The 19,822-nt window shown below is 40.3% G+C and overlaps 1 long non-coding RNA gene across 1 annotated transcript; it reads right to left on the bottom strand.

Annotated features, from left to right (window-relative positions):
• Window positions 1-703: 703 nt before the first annotated feature.
• Window positions 704-19,612, bottom strand: LOC133639066 (uncharacterized). Its single transcript, XR_009823726.1, has 4 exons — window positions 19,534-19,612; window positions 9,117-9,226; window positions 1,034-1,178; window positions 704-957 (listed from the first exon to the last, which is right to left on the bottom strand). It is a non-coding gene; the product is annotated as an uncharacterized LOC133639066 (long non-coding RNA).
• Between the last annotated feature and the right edge of the window lie 210 nt (window positions 19,613-19,822).

The following is a 19,822-nucleotide window of genomic DNA, read 5'->3' as shown; positions in this document are numbered from 1 at the left end:
GGACTGCTTTTTCCAAGAGCTGGGTTACGATGCCCGCCACATGCATTTTTTCATGTATAAATTAGGGCTGTCAAACCATTAAAATATTCAATCGCAATTAATCACATTTTGGTCATAGTTAACTCAAAATTAATCGCAGATAGGTATACTATTTCATAATTAATAAGTGTACTTTTAAGAGGGGGTGGCTTTATATTGTTGCATGACAATGTTTTAAACGTATCTATTAATTAATAACATGTAATATTCAGCCTGCTAATCATTCTGTAATTGAGGACTCGACAAGAACATGTTTTGAAATTTAAATAAAATATAATTTACACAATATTTCAGCCAGTCAGAAAGCCCCCTCCAATACCCCACCAGCTCCCATATTCCTACACTGATGTACCGTATTTTTCGGACAGTGCGGCTTATAACCTGGTGCGCCTAAATGTACGGCACAGTTCTGGTTGTGCTTACCGATCTCGAAGCTATTTTATTTGGTACATGGTGAAATGATAAGTGTGACCAGTAGATGGCAGTCGCACATAAGAGATACGTGTAGACTGCAATATGACTCAAGTCAACAACTGTTATGTTTGCTAAATAGGAGTTGACGGCTCAGACACCAGGGGGCAGTAATGTTCAATGATTTATTACATATATCCTCAATATTTATATAATAATAATAAACAATACTAACTATACTTAAAATCAGGAATGGAGTGTGTGACCAAAATCCAAGAGTGTGTGTGTGGTGTTAAACTATGTGTGTAATTAACTGTTGTGTGTTACCGTGATGTTGGATGAGGAAGCAGACAGATCCAAAGGGGACTAGGCAAAAGGGGTCCGTGATCCGTGTGAGGTCCGTGGGGCAGAGAGCGGCGTCAGAGTCCGTGTCCAGAGCGAGGGTCGAGGATCGAGGAAGGCAGTCCAAAACCACGGGGGAAACAACTGGTAAGACTCGGGAAGGAACTACGGGAGAACAAACAAGAACGTCAGACACGGAGGGAAAACGCAGAGAGAAAGAGAGCATAAGTCTTCAGCTTACGGTACACCAAGGGTAAATTAAGTTCCCGCATGGATCCTCGGGTCCACTGGTCCTTTATACAGCTCCCTCTCATCAGGTCCAGGTACGCTGATTGCCCAAGGCGCGGCAAGCAGAGCGCAAAGATGAGGGCGCATTGGAATGCGTCCTGGCCGTGACAACAACACCAACATTTTAATATGTTCCATTGAAAATATAGAACATTACACACGGCGTAAATAGGACCGCCCACAAAACGGCGCATCCTGAAGCGACTGTCAGAAAGCGGCTTGAAGATGATCTGTAAAACATAATCTATGCAACATTTGGACCAAAGAACCAGCATTACATGTTATGTAGACCATTTTAGAAAAAATAAATAAATAATATGACCCCTTTAAAGGCCTACTGAAATGAGATTTTCTTATTTAAACGGGGATAGCAGGTCCATTCTATGTGTCATACTTGATCATTTCGCGATATTGCCATATTTTTGCTGAAAGGATTTAGTAGAGAACATCGACGATAAAGTTTGCAACTTTTGGTCGCTGATAAAAAAGCCTTGCCTGTACCGGAAGTAGCGTGACGTCACAGGTTGTGGAGCTCCTCACATCTGCACATTGTTTACAATCATGGCCACCAGCACCGAGAGCGATTCGGACCGAGAAAGTGACGATTACCCCATTAATTTGAGCGAGGATGAAAGATTTGTGGATGAGGAAAGTGAGAGTGAAGGATTAGAGGGCAGTGGAAGCGATTCAGATAGGGAAGATGCTGTGAGAGACGGGTGGGACCTGATATTCAGCTGGGAATGACTAAAACAGTAAATAAACACAAGACATATATATACTCTATTAGCCACAACACAACCAGGCTTATATTTAATATGCCACAAATTAATCCCGCATAACAAACACCTCCCCCCTCCCGTCCATACAACCCGCCAATACAAATCAAACACCCGCACAACACACTCAATCCCACAGCCCAAAGTACCGTTCACCTCCGCAAAGTTCATACAGCACATATATTTCCCCAAAGTAACGTACATGACATGCACATAGCGGCACGCACGTACGGGCAAGTGATCAAATGTTTGGAAGCCGCAGCTGCGTACTCACGGTAGCGCGTATCCAACTCAAAGTCCTCCTGGGTAAGAGTCTATGTTGTCCCAGTTCTCCACAGGCCAATGGTAAAGCTTGACTGTTCGGGAATGTAAACAATGAATCACCGGCTACGTGTTTGTGTTGCTGCAGCCTGGCCGCTAATACACCGCTTCCCACCTACAGCTTTCTTCTTTGCTGTCTCCATTGTTCATTAAACAAAATGCAAAAGATTCACCAACACAGATGTCCAGAATACTGTGGAATTTTGCGATGAAAACAGACGACTTAATAGCTGGCCACAATGCTGTCCCAAAATGTCCTCTACAATCGCAAACGTCATCATACCGAGACGTTCTCAGCAGGATATTTCGCGGGAAATTTAAAATTGCACTTTAGTAATCTAACCCGGCCGTATTGGCATGTGTTGCAATGTTAAGATTTCATCGTTGATATATAAACTATCAGACTGCGTGGTCGATAGTAGTGGGTTTCAGTAGGCCTTTAATGCGCCCTATAGTCCGGTGCGCTTTTTGTATGAAAATAGACCTGACTAGACCCGCTCATCGGCAGTGCGCCTTATAATCCGGTGCGCCCTTTGGTCTGGAAAAAACAGTAAAGCAAACTCATATAAACTCAGTGTTTGCTGCACATTCAATCATCCCATCACCTTCCTTCACATCCCACCCAGATAAATACGCATGTTCTTCCAGTGCGGCACGTACCGCCCACTAATCAACTCGGCGGTGGGTGTCTGGTGCTCGGAGCGCCCCCCCCCCCCCGTAAACCAGAGCCGGACACCATCCGGCACCATCTCCGTCCGTCACACCGCTCTTGTAAAACTGAACATCTTGCAGTGTCGCTCAGTCTCCGAATGTGCTCATGCAATCTGGCTGATGACTGTACTTCTGGATGCGGTTCAACAAGCAGAGGCCAATCTGCTGACAGCGCTGAAACAATTAATATCCTGTGAAGTTATGGCAACGCAGCCAGTGCCAGACCACAGGAAACAGCCTTTTCTTGTAAAATGATAACGGTATCTTTTACCGTCCTTTCTTCACTCCCCCCTGAAGAACGAGGCCTTCTTGTAAGTAGCTGACATTGGGACGTATTAAAGAGGCTTAGACGGAGAGTTTTCTATCTTCATATTGAATACTAATTCCTCATTTTCACAAGACATTTTGAACAATTGTGATGACAGTTTGATGGAGGCCATGTTTTGGGGGATAACGTGACCTCAAAACCATCAAACTACTATAGGAGTACAGAGACTTTGAGTCAGGTCTGACATTGCCCCCCTGTCCCTTTTTTTAACGGGCATGACCGCCGGGTTTTACGAGCAGAGGAGCATGTTCGGCAGCGCGCACACACGGAGTACTTACAAGCAGACACAGTGTGTAGACAGAAAAGGGAGAACGGACGCATTTTTGGCCTAAAAACTAAATACAAAGGTGAAGTTATAACACTGACACGCCCAAAGGAAAAAGTGCTTCAAAACATGGCTAGTTAACTAGCAGCTGCAGTCGGCAGTGTTTTAGCTACTTCTAAATCACTAATCCTCGTCTCCATGGCGACAAATAAAGTAAGTTTCTTACAAGTATCATCCCTGCAGGACGAGGAATAGCTAAACATGCTGCACTACACACCGTAGCTCACCGGCGTCACACTGTAAACAAACGCCATGGGTGGATCTACAGCTGATATCCACTGTAATGATACCAAGTACAGGAGCGTATCTAGTCGATACTGCTATGATTACATCGGTATTTTTAGCATCACAAAATATTTTATGAATAAATAAACTCAGGAAATATGTCCCTGGACACATGAGGACTTTGAATATGACTAACGTATGATCCTGTAACTACTTGGTATCGGATTGATACCTACATTTTTGGTATCATCCAAAACTAATGTAAAGCATCCAAACAACAGAAGAATAAGTGATTATTACATTTTAACAGAAGTGTAGATAGAACATGTTAAAAAGAGAAAGTAAGCAAATATTAACAGTAAATGAACAAGTAGAAAATGATAAATAATTGTCTACCACTTGTCCTTAATAATGTTGACAAAATAATAGAATGATAAATGACACAATATGTTACTGTATACATCAGCAGCTAAGTTAGGTGTTTGTTTGCTTACTTAATAATAAAAGACAAGTTGTCTTGTATGTTCACTATTTTATTTAATCACAAAATTGCAATAAGAATCATATATTTAATGTACCCTAAGATTTAAAAAAAAAAATAAAGCCAATAATAAAAAATTTTGTGGTCCCCTTTATTTAGAAAAGTACCGAAAAGTATCGAAATACATTTTGGTACCGGTACCAAAATATTGGTATCGGGACAACCCTACTACCATCATATTGAAGTCTACACATATCTCTTATTTTTGACTGCCATCTACTGGTCACACTTATCATTTCACCATGTACCAAATAAAATAGCTTTAAGGTTGGTAAGCACAACCAACATTGAAAGGATTTTAAGTGCAATGGCTGAAAAGCATACACAATTTTTCTTGTGTATTTTTCACCCGTTTGCAGCATGAGGCCTACAATGAATCATCTAATGCATAAATTGGGGGGTTTTATATTTTATTTGAACCTTTTATTGTGTTCCATTCTTACTTTTGACACACCACACTCCTTCAGTCAACAGAGGTTTTTTTGGGTTTTTTTTTAAGGTAGAAAGTTTCGCAAGGCAAACTAGGCACCCTGTTACCAATAGAAACATCATACGTATGGATAAAAGCTTCTGAAAAAGTGAGACCTTGAGGTTGTCATGGCAACATAGCCAGCAAAAGCTTTCTCAAGTTTGATTTCATCTCGATGAATGGATCAGGAACTGGCAATTAATTAAGTAATCCTAACTTTGTGGCATGTAAGACAGTGGTTATAATTTATATAATAATGGAAATACACTGCCTGGCCAAAAGGTTTACACGTTATTGTCTTTCATTGGTTCACCTTTAGCTTTGATTACGTCATTTATTCTCTGTCATTTTCACAACAAATGTTTTTTTTTTACTAAATAATAGCTAACAAATTCAATATAAAGTTGTCCAGAATGTGGACTTAAAACAATCTATAACATGTCTTAATTCACTTAAAGGGGAACTGCACTTTAAAAAAAAATGTTTTGCCTATCGTTCACAATCATTAAAAGAGACATGATGATGGATGTCATTATTTTTTTAATGCATTCTAAATAGTAAATTGTGGAGGGAAAGTGTAGTCAGCGCTGCTTGTAGGAGGAAAAGTCACCGCCGCTGTCCATGGTACTGAAGACGAGCACCAGCGGGCAGGGGCGGGGCGTGTGCTGACGGCGAGACACAGCTGGCAGGTGATTAGATTTCACAGGTGGTTCGTGTTGATCTAATCATCTGTTGTCTTTAACAGTAAGCGGCCGGGAGCAGAGGAGGAGTGAGGATCGGGAGTGACGGCAAACGTCACGACATGCTGAAAGACATTTTTGAGAATCTTGTGGCAAACATTAAAACTTTGTTAAACCTGCACGCTTGGCTCTTGTGCGTGTCTACAGTGGAGCTGCTAGGAAGCGACTTCCACATAAATAAATGCGATCAAAAGTCAGCTTACAATGGAGCCGCTCAATTCTGCCTATAAAGCCCTTACAGAAACATCCAAACACCTCCATTAAGATGTTATATACATGATGTAAGTATATATGTAATGTAGTAACAGGCACATTTATAAAAACATTTGATATTTACGTATTTTGATAATTTTAAGCAAACATTACTTTCAAAAACGCATCACCAATTACTACTCCCTGCAGATTTTATGAGAGCCAACAAACATAATAAAACATCACTTACTGTACAAGGTCAGCTGTCATTAGGATGCCGACTGCTAGGGGGTTCATATATTCCCATTTAGATGTAAAATGTCTCATAATTCTCGCGAAGAAGCGTCTTTTTAGAATCAGAATCAGAAATACTTCAATAATCCCTGAGGGGAAATTAAGATTTTCAGCACAATCCCAATCAAGAGCAGACAAACATTACAGGGAGACAGAACAGGATCGCTGGCGGGCATACTTGCCAACCTTGAGACTTCCGAATTTGTGAGATTTGGGGGGAGGTGGGGGGCCGGGGTTAAGGGGGGAGGAGTATATTTATAGCTAGAATTCACTGAAATGCAAGTATTTCTTATATATATATATACATATACTGTATATATATATTTAAATAAAAGAAATACTTGACTTTTAGTTAATACTAGCTATATATATATATATATATATATATATATATATATATATATATATATATATATATATATATATATATATATATATATATATATATATATATGAATAAAATAAATACTTGAATTTTAGTGTTCATTAATTTACACATAAACACACACATAACACTCCTCTACTCATTGTTGTATTTGAAAGTGCAATGCTTTGCAGCCAGTAGCACAGCCTTTGAAGGAGCATAGGTATAGGCAGCATCTGTGAAATTTAATTTGCAGGAAAGGAGTGAGTTTAGGGCTGAATTGTCCATCCTCGTTCTATTCTCTGTCACTCATCGTCGCCATGATTGCCTCTTCTTCGTTCTTCTGCTTCATCTTCTTCTTGTTGTGTGCGCAGTTGTGCACTCTCCAAAAGCCGCAGATGTTATAACCTGATTGGGACGGCACGCTGTTTATATGAAGGAAAAGCGGACGTGACGACAGGCTGTCCTCACTCAGGTCCGCACGGACCTGGAGGGGACGTGCCTTAAGTCCGGCTGGAAATCGGGAGAAATTCGGGAGAATAATTGTCCCGGGAGATTTTCGGGAGAAGCACTGAAATTCGGGAGTCTCCCGGAAAATTCGGGAGGGTTGGCAAGTATGCTGACGGGTCTGCCAACTTCCGGTGCCCCTAACAAAAAAGGTGAGAAACACGTAAACGCAGGGGGGTGAAAAAAAATCAGTCTAAGCCTGATTCGTGTCGTTCTCGCCATTTCCGGATACTAAATGGCTGTCAAAGTTTGCCTACATGTCGGAGTACATACTCAGCCATTTACTTTCCAGGTGAGAGGCATGATTTATTATCTACAATTGACTTCCAATTGACTACACGGAAGTGATCACGGCGCCACTATTAATAGTCCGTCTGCGTTAGCACTTATAATAACAATATCACTAATACTTAGTTAATATTCAAGTCACGAAATGTAAATTGAGTATTTTTGGCGCTTTTTAAAAGGTTATTTATTGGCGTTTATGGGCAGAATAGAGGACCACCAATTTGCTCCGCTGTAAGAGGACTTTTATTTATGTTTATTTAATATTTAGAATGCAAAAAAAATTACAAATCCATCCACAGTCATGTCTTTTATATAAAAAGTGCAGTTCCCCTTGAAAGGGGTCATATTATGATATTTTTTCTACATTTAAAACACTTCCTTGTGGTCTATCCAATCCAATCCACTTTATTTATATAGCCCATTTAAACAACAAAAATGTTTCCAAAGTGCTGCACAACAATATTAAAAACAATATTCAAATATTATCTTTAGCTCCACCAATGACTGAATAAAAACAAAAAAATTAATGTAAAACCAATATAAAAATAAATATGATTAAAAACGATTTTAAAGGGTAAAACCAATTAAAACAGTAAATAGAAATCAAAATGTTTAAAAAACACAGAGGACAACACAACTCACGTAGGGTTAAAAGCCAAAGAATAAAAGTGGGTCTTAAGACGAGACTTAAAACACTCCACTGTGGGAGCAGTTTGAACATGGAGGGACAGAGTGTTCCAGAGCTTAGGGCCGACCATATATATATATATATATATATATATATATATATATATATATATATATATATATATATATATATATATATATATATATATATATATATATATATATATATATATATATATATACATGATATATTATGTTGAACAGACCGACTTCAAGTCGCTTTTAGGATGCGCCATTTTTGTGGTCGGTCTTATTTACTTCCTGGTCATCCATGTCAGTGTTTTTCAACCACTGTGCTGCAGCACACTGGTGTGCCGTGAGATACAGTCTGGTGTACCGTGGGAGATTATGTAAATTCACCTATTGGGGTTAAAAATATTGTTTGCAAACCAGTAATTATAGTCTGCAAATGATGTGTTGTTGTTGAGTGTCAGAGTAACCGTGTAATACTCTTCCATATCAGTAGGTGGCAGCAGGTAGCTAATTGCTTTGTAGATGTTGAAAACAGCGGAAGGCAGTGTGCAGGTAAAAATGCTTAAACCAAAAATAAACAAAAGATGAACGTGCCCCTAAGAAAAGGCATTGAAGCTTAGGGAAGGCTATGCAGAACTAAAACTGAACTGGCTATAAAGTCGACAAAAACAGAATGCTGGACGACAGCAAAGACTTACTGTGGAGCAAAGACGGCGTCCACAATGTACATCCGAACATGACATGACAATTAACAATGTCCCCACAAAGAAGGATAAAAACAACAGAAATATTCCAGATTACTAATACAAAGTAGATGCGGGAAAAATCGCACAAAGGAAGACATGAAACTGCTACAGGAAAATACCAAAAAAAGAGAAAAAGCCACCAAAAAAGGAGCACAAGACAAGAACTAAAACACTACACACAGGAAAACAGCAAAAAAGTCCAAATAAGTCAGGGTGTGATGTGACAGGTGGTGAGAGTACACCTACTTTGAGACAAGAGCTATAGTGATGCATGCTTGGTTATGGTTTAAAGTCATATCCAACAATAGCGACAACGACTTTTTACTGTCAACTGAGTTTAGTTTTTTAATGATTTCTGCCGTTGGTGTGCCTCCGCATTTTTTCAACGCAAAAAATGTGCTTCGGCTCAAAAAAGGTTGAAAAACACTGATCCATGTTGTAGTTTTTAGCTCTTCCCTATCGAGTTTACTGACAGATAAAAACTATTCCTACTTTGTATTAGAAATGGCAACAGCAGAGGACACATGTGCATGTAAGAGTCACTAATACCTTGGGGCGGTGTGGCTCAGATGGTAGAGAGGCCGTGCCAGCAACTTGAGTGTTCCAGATTCAAGTCCAGCTTCCGCCGGCCTAGTCTCCGCCGCTGGGTTCTTGGGTCTCTAGATAGAAAGAGTGATATTTAAATATAATTAACTTCACTGTGTCGAAATTTAGACATTCTTGATTGAGTCAAGAAACCTTACTGTTACACATTCATGCTTTTTCCCATAATTTACCGTATTTCAGTCTACACGTATCTCTTATGTGTGACTGCCATCATATTGCAGTCTACACGTATCTCTTATGTGGGACTGCCATCATATTGCAGCCTACATGTGTCTCTTATGTGTGACTGCCATCATATTGCAGTCTACATGTATATCTTATGTGGGACTGCCATCATATTGCAGTCTACACGTATCTCTTATGTGTGACTGCCATCATATTGCAGTCTACACGTATCTCTTATGTGTGACTGCCATCATATTGCAGTCTACACGTATCTCTTATATGGGACTGCAATCATATTGCAGTCTACACGTATCTCTTATGTGTGACTGCCATCATATTGCAGTCTACACGTATCTCTTATGTGGGACTGCCATCATATTGCAGTCTACACGTATCTCTTATGTGGGACTGCCATCATATTGCAGCCTACACGTATGTCTTATGTGGGACTGCCATCATATTGCAGTCTACACGTATCTCTTATGTGGGACTGCCATCATTTTGCAGTCTGCACATATCTCTTATGTGTGACTGCCATCATATTGCAGTCTACATGTATCTCTTATGTATGACTGCCATCATATTGCAGTCTAAACGTATCTCTTATGTGTGACTACCATCATATTGCAGTCTACACGTATCTCTTATGTGGGACTGCCATCATATTGCAGTCTACACGTATCTCTTATGTGTGACTGCCATCATATTGCAGTCCAAACGTATCTCTTACGTGTGACTGCCAACATATTGCAGTCTACACATATCTCTTATGTGTGACTGCCATCATATTGCAGTCTACATGTATCTCTTATGTATGACTGCCATCATATTGCAGTCTACATGTATCTCTTATGTGTGACTGCCATCATATTGCAGTCTACACATATCTCTTATGTGGGACTGCCATCATATTGCAGTCTACACGTATCTCTTATGTGTGACTGCCATCATATTGCAGTCCAAACGTATCTCTTACGTGTGACTGCCAACATATTGCAGTCTACATGTATCTCTTATGTGTGACTGCCATCATATTGCAGTCTACACACATCTCTTATGTGTGACTGCCATCATATTGCAGTCTACACGCATCTCTTATGTGTGACTGCCATCATATTGCAGTCTACATGTATCTCTTATGTGTGACTGCCATCATATTGCAGTCTACACGTATCTTTTATGTGGGACTGCCATCATATTGCAGTCTACACGCATCTCTTATGTGTGACTGCCATCATATTGCAGTTTACATATATCTCTTATGTGTGACTGCCATCATATTGCAGTCTACACGTATCTCTTATGTGGGACTGCCATCATATTGCAGCTTACATGTATCTCTTATGTGTGACTGCCATCATATTGCAGTCTACACGTATCTCTTATGTGGGACTGCCATCATATTGCAGTCTACACGCATCTCTTATGTGTGACTGCCATCATATTGCAGTTTACATATATCTCTTATGTGTGACTGCCATCATATTGCAGTCTACACGTATCTCTTATGTGGGACTGCCATCATATTGCAGTCTACACGTATCGCTTATGTGTGACTGCCATCATAATGGAGTCTACATGTATCTCTTATGTGTGACTGCCATCATATCGCAGTCTACACGTATCTCTTATGTGTGACTGCCATCATATTGCAGTCTTCACGTATCTCTTATGTGTGACTGCCATCACATTGCAGTCTACATGTATCTCTTATGTGGGACTTTCATCATATTGCAGTCTACACGTATCTCGTATGTGGGACTGCCATCATATTGCAGTCTACATGTATCTCTTATGTGTGACTGCCATCATATCGCAGTCTACACGTATCTCTTATGTGTGACTGCCATCATATTGCAGTTTACACGTACCTCTTATGTGTGACTGCCATCTACTGGTCACACTTATCATTTCACCATGTACCAAATAAAGTAGCTTTGAGGTTTGTAAGCACAACCAAAATTATTCCGTACATTAGGCGGTTACAAGGCGCACTGTCGATTTTTGAGAAAATGGAAGGATTTTAACTGCGCCTTTTAGTCCGAAAAATACGGTAACATGCTTGGTAAAATGTTTTAACCTAAACATGTGTTTTAGTAACCGCCTTTACAGTAAAGCATTAACAACAACTGGGTAAAATCAAATAAAATGTTCTCTTGGACCACAATGTCTGAATTCCATTGTTTAATTTTGGTCTATTTCCCTTTAATCTTATTTTTTGTCAGTTTCCACTTATTTCAGTGATTCTTGCCCTCATTTGGCGCGCCATCAATTTTGACCTTTTGTAAAGATATACAAATGACTTCATATTGTAAAAAAAACCCCACATTATAATGTAGAAATCCCGGGCCATTTTCATTATTATCACTTAGACCACATAAACGGCAGTAAAAAAAGACAAAAAGTCAGCAGAATCTACGATAAAAACAAACACAACTAATTAAAACACAAAGCGTATTTCTGCAGTGCACAATGACTCAAAATCCCTGAAACCTCTCCAGCGATGCATTTTGCTCAGTTTTCCGAGTAGTGTTCCCATCATGAATGCACAAATAGGTAGTTGGTGCGGTAGTGACATGTTGCAGAAGTAAACAAGTCAGTATGGAGGGAAGCTAAACAGCATATTTTCCCTTTCAATAGGCAATTTGAGAACAAAAAAACCCAACAACATGGAACAATCAAAGTATTATGTGCAGTCTGCAAGAAAGGTTTCAGCTGAAATTACCACATTAATAACACAAACATTAATGTTTGTTTAGAAAAACATAACTTTGACATGAAAAAAGTACCTACGGTAGTTAAAATTAGTTGGAGGAAATTTTGGTCATCTGGAAATAACCTTAAAGGCCTACTGAAATGAATTTTTTTTATTTAAACGAGGATAGCAGATCCATTCTATGTGTAATACTTGATCATTTCGCGATATTGCCATATTTTTGCTGAAAGGATTTAGTAGAGAACAACGACGATAAAGTTCGCAACTTTTGGTCTCTGATTAAAAAAAAGCCTTGCCCCTACCGGAAGTAGCGTGACGTCACCGGAGGAAGGGCTGCTCACATTTTCCCATTGTTTTCAATGCAGCGAGAGAGATTCGGTAACGAGAAAGCGAGGATTACCCCATTAATTTGAGCGTGGATGAAAGATTCGTGGATGAGGAACGTGAAAGTGAAGGACTAGCGTGCAGTGCAGGACATATCTTTTTTCGCTCTGACCGTACCTTAGGTACACGGGTTCATTGGATTCCACACTCTCTCCTTTTTCTATTGTGGATCACGGATTGTTATTTTAAACCACCTCGGATACTATATCCTCTTGAAAATGAGAGTCGAGAACGCGAAATGGACATTTACAGTGACTTTTATCTCCACGACAATACATCGGTGAAGCACTTTAGCTACTGAGCTAACGTGATAGCATCGGGCTTAACTGCATATAGAAACAAAACAAATACGCCCCTGACTGGAAGGATTGACAGAAGATCAACAATACTACCAAACTCTGGACCTGTAACTACACGGTTAATGCTTTCCAGCTTGGCGAAGCTTAGCAATGCTGTTGCTAACGACGCCATTGAAGCTAACTTAGCTACGGAACCTCGACAGAGCTATGCTAAAAACATTAGCTCTGCACCTACGCCAGCTCTTATCTGCTCATCACGACCCGTGCTCACTTGCGTTCCAGCGATCGACGGCACGACGAAGGACTTCACCCGATCACCGATGCGGTCGGCGCCCGGAGACGGAGGAAGTCAAGGTGAGGTCGTTCGGCTAGCGTGTCTGCTATCCTCAAAGTCCTCCTGGTTGTGTTGCTGTAGTCCGCCGCTAATACACCGATCCCACCTACAACTTTCTTCTTTGCAGTCTCCATTGTTCATTAAACAAATTGCAAAAGATTCACCAACACAGATGTCCAGAATACTGTGGAATTTTGAGATGAAAACAGAGCTTTTTGTATTGGATTCAATGAGCTCCGAATACTTCCGCTACAAACGTTGACGTCACGCGCAAACGTCATCATATCGAAACGTTTTCAGTCGGAAGTTTGCCGGGAAATTTAAAATTGCACTTTATAAGTTAACCCGGCCGTATTGGCATGTGTTGCAATGTTAAGATTTCATCATTGATATATAAACTATCAGACTGCGTGGTCGGTAGTAGTGGGTTTCAGTAGGCCTTTAATTAAGACGTAAAAAAACAAAACTAGGTAAGATATTATCAAAGGCTACAAAATCCACTAGAGAGGTGAAAAACCCCAGAAACCATGTCTTTAATATGTTTGCATACGTTTGACTTGCATTCGTGTGGAGCAGATGGCGTCCACAAAGTACATCCAAACATGACATGACAATCAACAATGTCCCCACAAAGAAGGACAGCAACAACTTAAATAGTCTTGGTTGCTAAAACAAAGCAGGTGTGGGGAATAGCGCTCAAGGAAGAAACGAAACTGCTACAAAAAAATACCAACAAAACAGGAAAAGCCACCAAAAGACAAGAACTAAAACACTACACACAGGAAAACACAAAAAAACTCTAAATAAGTCGCGGCGTGATGTGACAGACCGTGACAGTACTTTGAGACAAGAGCTATAGTGATGTATGCTTAGTTATGGTTTGAATTCATATCCAACACTTGCGAGAACAACTTTTTACTGTCAATATCGGCTGCTGAGTTTCATTTTTTAAATGTTTTCTGCTCCGCATTTTTTCAATGAAAAAAATGTGCCTTGGCTCAAAAACGGTTGAAAAACACTGCATAAAGACGTGGATGACAGAGTCTGGTGTGGATGAACTTGACTAGCCTGCACAGAGTCCTGACCTGAACCCGATAGAACACCTTTGGGATGTTCTATCTAGCCAGGTTTTCTCGACCAACATCAGTGTGTGATCTCACTTTTGGAAGAATGGTCGAAAATCCTGCAATATTGGTGTCGTACCGGAAGTGAAAAAGTTGTACAAATTACTCAAAAACTAATATATATTTTGGGAAATGACTGCGAAAATAATTTCCAGGAGAAAAAACGTACCCAATTAGAACTTGTGGGGGGAAATTTTGGTCATCTGGAAATAACCTTAATTAAGACGTAAAAATGCAAAAACTAGGTAAGATACACTATATTGCCGAAAGTATTTGACCACCTGCCTTGACTCATATATGAACTTAAAGTGCCATCCCATTCCTAACCCATAGGGTTCAATATGATGTCGGTCCACCTTTTGCAGCTATTACAGCTTCAAGTCTTCTGGGAAGGCTGTCCACAAGGTTGCGGAGTGTGTTTATTTAGCTGTGTTTGTTGCATTTGGTCTGATTGTAAAATATGTCAATTGAGAGGATGTGTGATGTTTAAATGTTCTCAATATTCAGGGTTTTATCGTTCATAGAAAAAATATAATTCCATTCCGTTTTTAAGGCGGTCTGTCATAACATTTTTAGCATTCAATCAGACTTTATTGTGAGGTTTTGTATCAGTGTTCCTAAAAATAGATATACCGGCCCCCAGATACATTTTTCTGTCTAAATTTGGCCCCCCGAGTCAAAATAATTGCCCAGGCCTGCCTGAGACGCAGCTACTCGGCCTTGGGAACCCATTGCATGGAAGCTCTCTGCGTACTGTACGTGGGCTAATTGGAAGGTCACATGTAGTTTGGAGCTCTGTAGCAACCGACTGTGCAGAAAGTCGGCGACCTCTTTGCGCTACGCGCTTCGGCATCCGCTGACCCCTCTCTCTGTCAGTTTACGTGGCCTACCACTTGGTGGCTGAGTTGCTGTTGTTCCCCAAACTCTTCAATTTTCTTATAATCAAGCCGACAGTTGACTTTGGAATATTTAGGATTGGATTTGTTGCACAGGTGAGCATCCTATGACAGTTCCACGCTGGAAATCACTGAGAGCGGCCCATTCTTTCACGAATGTTTGTAGAAACAGTCTCTATGACTGAGTCAGTGGTTCTTAATCTTGTTGGAGGTACCGAACCCCACCAGTTTCATATGCGCATTCACCGAACCATTCTTTAGTGAAAAATAAAATGTTTTTATTTTTCCAAATTCAAGACAAAGTTATATGTTTTTGGTAACACTTTAGTGTGGGGAACATATTCTAAGTAACAAAGACTTAATTTAGAGTTATTTGGTTAGGGTTAGGGTTAGAGGGTTAGGGTTATAATAAGGCCATGCCGAATAAGGCATTAATAAGTACTTAATAATGACTAGTTAAGAGCCAATATGTTACTAATTTGCATGTTAATAAGCAACTAATTAATTGTGAATATGTTCCTCATACTAAAGTGTTACCATGTTTTTATTACTGGTGCACGAAATGAACCGTGCATGAACATCACCTTGTTCAAACAACAAAACCAACACAGTGTCTAAACTCACAACAAACTACACACCTGCAAACCAGTCAGCTGTTGCCGTATCCGAAGTAGAAGTTTGTATTTACACGATGAGTCGGGTGTGTCTTGACCTCCGTCGAACCCCTGAGGCCGACTCACCGAACCCCTAGGGTTCGATCGAACCCAGGTTAAGAACCACTGCACTACGAGCTTCGGCATCTGCTGACCCCTCTCTCTGTCAGTTTACGTGGCCTACCACTTGGTGGCTGAGTTGCTGTTGTTCCCAAAACTCTTCCATTGTCTTATAATCAAGCCGACGGTTGACTTTGGAATATTTAGGATTGGATTTGTTGCACAGGTGGGCATCCTATGACAGTTCCACGCTGGGAATCACTTCCCATTCTTTCACAAATGTTTGTAGAAACAGTCTCCATGTCTAAGTGCTTGATTTTACACACCTGTGGCCAGGCCAAGTGATTAGGACTAGACATGTCCGATAATATCGGCCGATAAATGCTCTAAAATTGTCATGACTGGGTCTATGGCGTGGTTTGTTCTACCAGAAGGCAACGGAAAATTGGCGCGTGCAAGACGTGAATTTAAATACATGTTTAATTTTAACAATAAAAAAAAAGGAATAAACAAAAAGCGCTCACAGCGGAGGTAAAAACTTGACTATGGAAACAAAAGGCGCGCACAAAGGCGGAAATACAAAACTTGGGTATAAACACAAAACTTGCACAAAGGCAGAAACTATGAACAATAAAACAAAAACACTAACTGTGGCATAAATGAACAAAACTTGCTTGGCAAAGAACTGTGACATGACATGAAGTGGAGGGATCAAAAAGTGCGAGGTCGCCAGGACGAACAACAGAAAAACAATGGACTTAAATAACACAGACATGATTAACAACAGGTGCGTGACTCAAAACGTGAAACAGGTGCGTGACATGACAGGTGAAAACTACTGGGTGACCATGGAAACCAATCAAAACAAGGAAGTGAAACCAGGAACTAAAAAAAGAGTCTAAAAATAAGCAAAACAAAAACATGATTAACACAGACATGACAAAAATGTAATATCGGAAATGATCGGTATCGTTTTTTTTATTATCGGTATCGTTTTTTTTTCTTTTATTTTGTATTAAATCAACATAAAAAACACAAGATACACTTACAATTAGTGCACCAACCCAAAAAACCTCCCTCCCCCACTCATTCACACTCATTCACACAAAAGGGGTGTTTCTTTCTGTTATTAATATTCTGGTTCCTACATTATAAATGGGTTGTACTTGTATAGCGCTTTTCTACCTTTTTTTAAGGAACTCAAAGCACTTTGACACTATTTCCACATTCACCCATTCACACACACACATTCACCCATTCACACACTGATGGCGGGAGCTGCCATGCACGACGCTAACCAGGCCCATCAGGAGCAAGGGTGAAGTGTCTTGCTGAAGGACACAACGGATGTGACTAGGATGTTAGAAGGTGGGGATTGAACCAGTAACCCTCAGATTGCTGGCACGGCCACTCTCCCGACTTCGCCACGCCGTCCTCGTCGTATATCAATATATATCAATACAGTCTGCAAGGGATACAGTCCGTAAGCACACATGATTGTGCGTGCTGCTGGTCCACTAATAGTACTAACCTTTAAAGGCCTACTGAAATGAATTTTTTTTATTCAAACGGGGATAGCAGATCCATTCTATGTGTCATACTTGATCATTTCGCGATATTGCCATATTTTTGCTGAAAGGATTTAGTAGAGAAAATCGACGATAAAGTTCGCAACTTTTGCTCGCTGATAAAAAAAGCCTTGCCTGTACCGGAAGTAGCGTGACGTCACAGGAGGTAATATTCCTCACAATTTTCCTTTGTTTACAATGGAGCGAGAGAGATTCGGAGCGACAAAGCGACGATTACCCCATTAATTTGAGCGAGGACGAAAGATTCGTAGATGAGGAACGTTACAGTGAAGGACTAGAGAGGCAGTGATGGACGTATCTTTTTTCGCTCTGACCGTAACTTAGGTACAAGCTGGCTCATTGGATTCCACACTCTCTCCTTTTTCTATTGTGGATCACGGATTTGTATTTCAAACCACCTCGGATACTATATCCTCTTGAAAATGAGAGTCGAGAACGCGAAATGGACATTCACAGTGACTTTTATCTCCACGACAATACATCGGCAAAACACTTTAGCTACTGAGCTGACGTGATAGCATCGTTCTCAAATGAAGATAGAAACAAAAGAAATAAACCCCTGACTGGAAGGATAGACAGAAGATCAACAATACTATTAAACCATGGACATGTAACTACACGGTTAAAAATTCTCAGCCTGGTAAGGCTTAACAATGCTGTTGCTAACAACGCTAAGGCTAATTTAGCAACTTAGCAACCGGACCTCACAGAACTATGATAAAAACATTAGCGCTCCACCTACGCCAGCCAGCCCTCATCTTCCCATCAACAGCCGTGCTCACCTGCGTTCCAGCGATCGACGGCGCGACGAAGGACTTCATCCGTGGGTTTGGCGGCAAGCATCGGCTAGGCGTCTGCTAAGTAAGTAGTCCCTGTTGTGTTGCTGTAAGTATTGTACTTAGCCGCTAATACACCGATCGATCCCACCTACAACGTTCTTCTTTGCAGCCTCCATTGTTCATTAAACAAATTGCAAAAGATTCACCAACACAGATGTCCAGAATACTGTGGAATTTTGTCGAAGAAAACAAGAGGTTTTTGTATCGGGTCCGATGGGGTCCAACCACTTATGTGGATTTTGTGACGTCACGCGCATAAGTCATATCCAAAGGAGTTTTTCAACCGGAAGTGTGGCGGGAATTTTAAAATGTCACTTTATAAGTTAACCCGGCCGTATTGGCATGTGTTGCAATGTTAAGATTTCATCATTGATATATAAATATATATATGTATATATATAATATATATATAACTGCGTGGTCGCTTGTAGTGGGTTTCAGTAGGCCTTTAACAGTTAATTTTACTCATTTTCATTAATTACTAGTTTCTATGTAACTGTTTTATATTGTTTTATTTTCTTTTTTATTCAAGAATTTTTTTTAAATTTATTTATAGAGGGGTGGGGTTACCCACATATGCGGTCCTCTCATAGTCATTCACATTGACGTCCCACTGGGGTGAGTTTTCCTTGCCCGTATGTGGGCTCTGTACCGAGGATGTCGTTGTGGCTTGTACAGCCCTTTGAGACACTTGTGATTTAGGGCTATATAAATAAACATTGATTGATTGATTGATTGATCTTATTTTATTTTATTTTTTTTAAAAAGGACCTTATCTTCACCATAGCTGGTTGTCCAAATTAGGCATAATAATGTGTTAATTCCCACGACTGTATATGTCGGTATCGGTTGATATCGGTATCGATTGCTATTGTCATGTCTGTGTTCATGTTTTTGTTTGGCCATGTGCTGTTTTGTTTTTTGGACACTTCCTTAGTTCCTGGTTTCACTTCCTGGTTTTGTTTTGTTTCCATGGTTACTCATTAGTTTCACCTGTTCCACGTTTGGACTCACACATATCATGTCACTATATAGGCTTTTCTGTTTCCGTTGTTCGTCCTGGCGACATCACACATTCATGCCATGTCCACAGTTCCTTGTCACGTTAGTTCTTGTTTCATCTCATGCCAAGTACGTTTTGTTTATTGTTCATAGTTTTGTGCCCACGTGCATGTCTTTTGTTTCATAGTCTAGTTTTCTACTTCCGCCTTTGTGCGCGCTTTTTGTTTTGTCATAGCCAAGTTTGTTACCTCCTCTGTGAGCGCCTTTTGTTTGAGTTAAAAGATTAAACATGTCCTCACCTGCACGCCGCGTATGGTCCAATTCGTTTGCACCACGGGAGAGTAAACCACGTCAAGGACCAAGTCGTGACAGCTATCGGTATTGGTAATTAAAGAGTTTGACAATATCGGAATGCCGGAAATCGGCAAAAAGCCATTATCGGACATCCCTAATTAGGACTCCTGATTCTCATCATTTGGATGGGTGGATACATATTTTTGGCAATATAGTGCAAAATCCACTAGAGGGGTGAAAAACCCCCACCAAACCATGTCTTTAATCTGTTTGCATACGTTTGACTTCCACGCA

Source organism: Entelurus aequoreus, linkage group LG21, assembly GCF_033978785.1.
Source record: "Entelurus aequoreus isolate RoL-2023_Sb linkage group LG21, RoL_Eaeq_v1.1, whole genome shotgun sequence".
Classification (NCBI taxonomy): domain Eukaryota; kingdom Metazoa; phylum Chordata; class Actinopteri; order Syngnathiformes; family Syngnathidae; genus Entelurus; species Entelurus aequoreus.
Note: the sequence above shows the minus strand (reverse complement) of the source record. Positions and strands in the feature narration are given on the sequence as shown.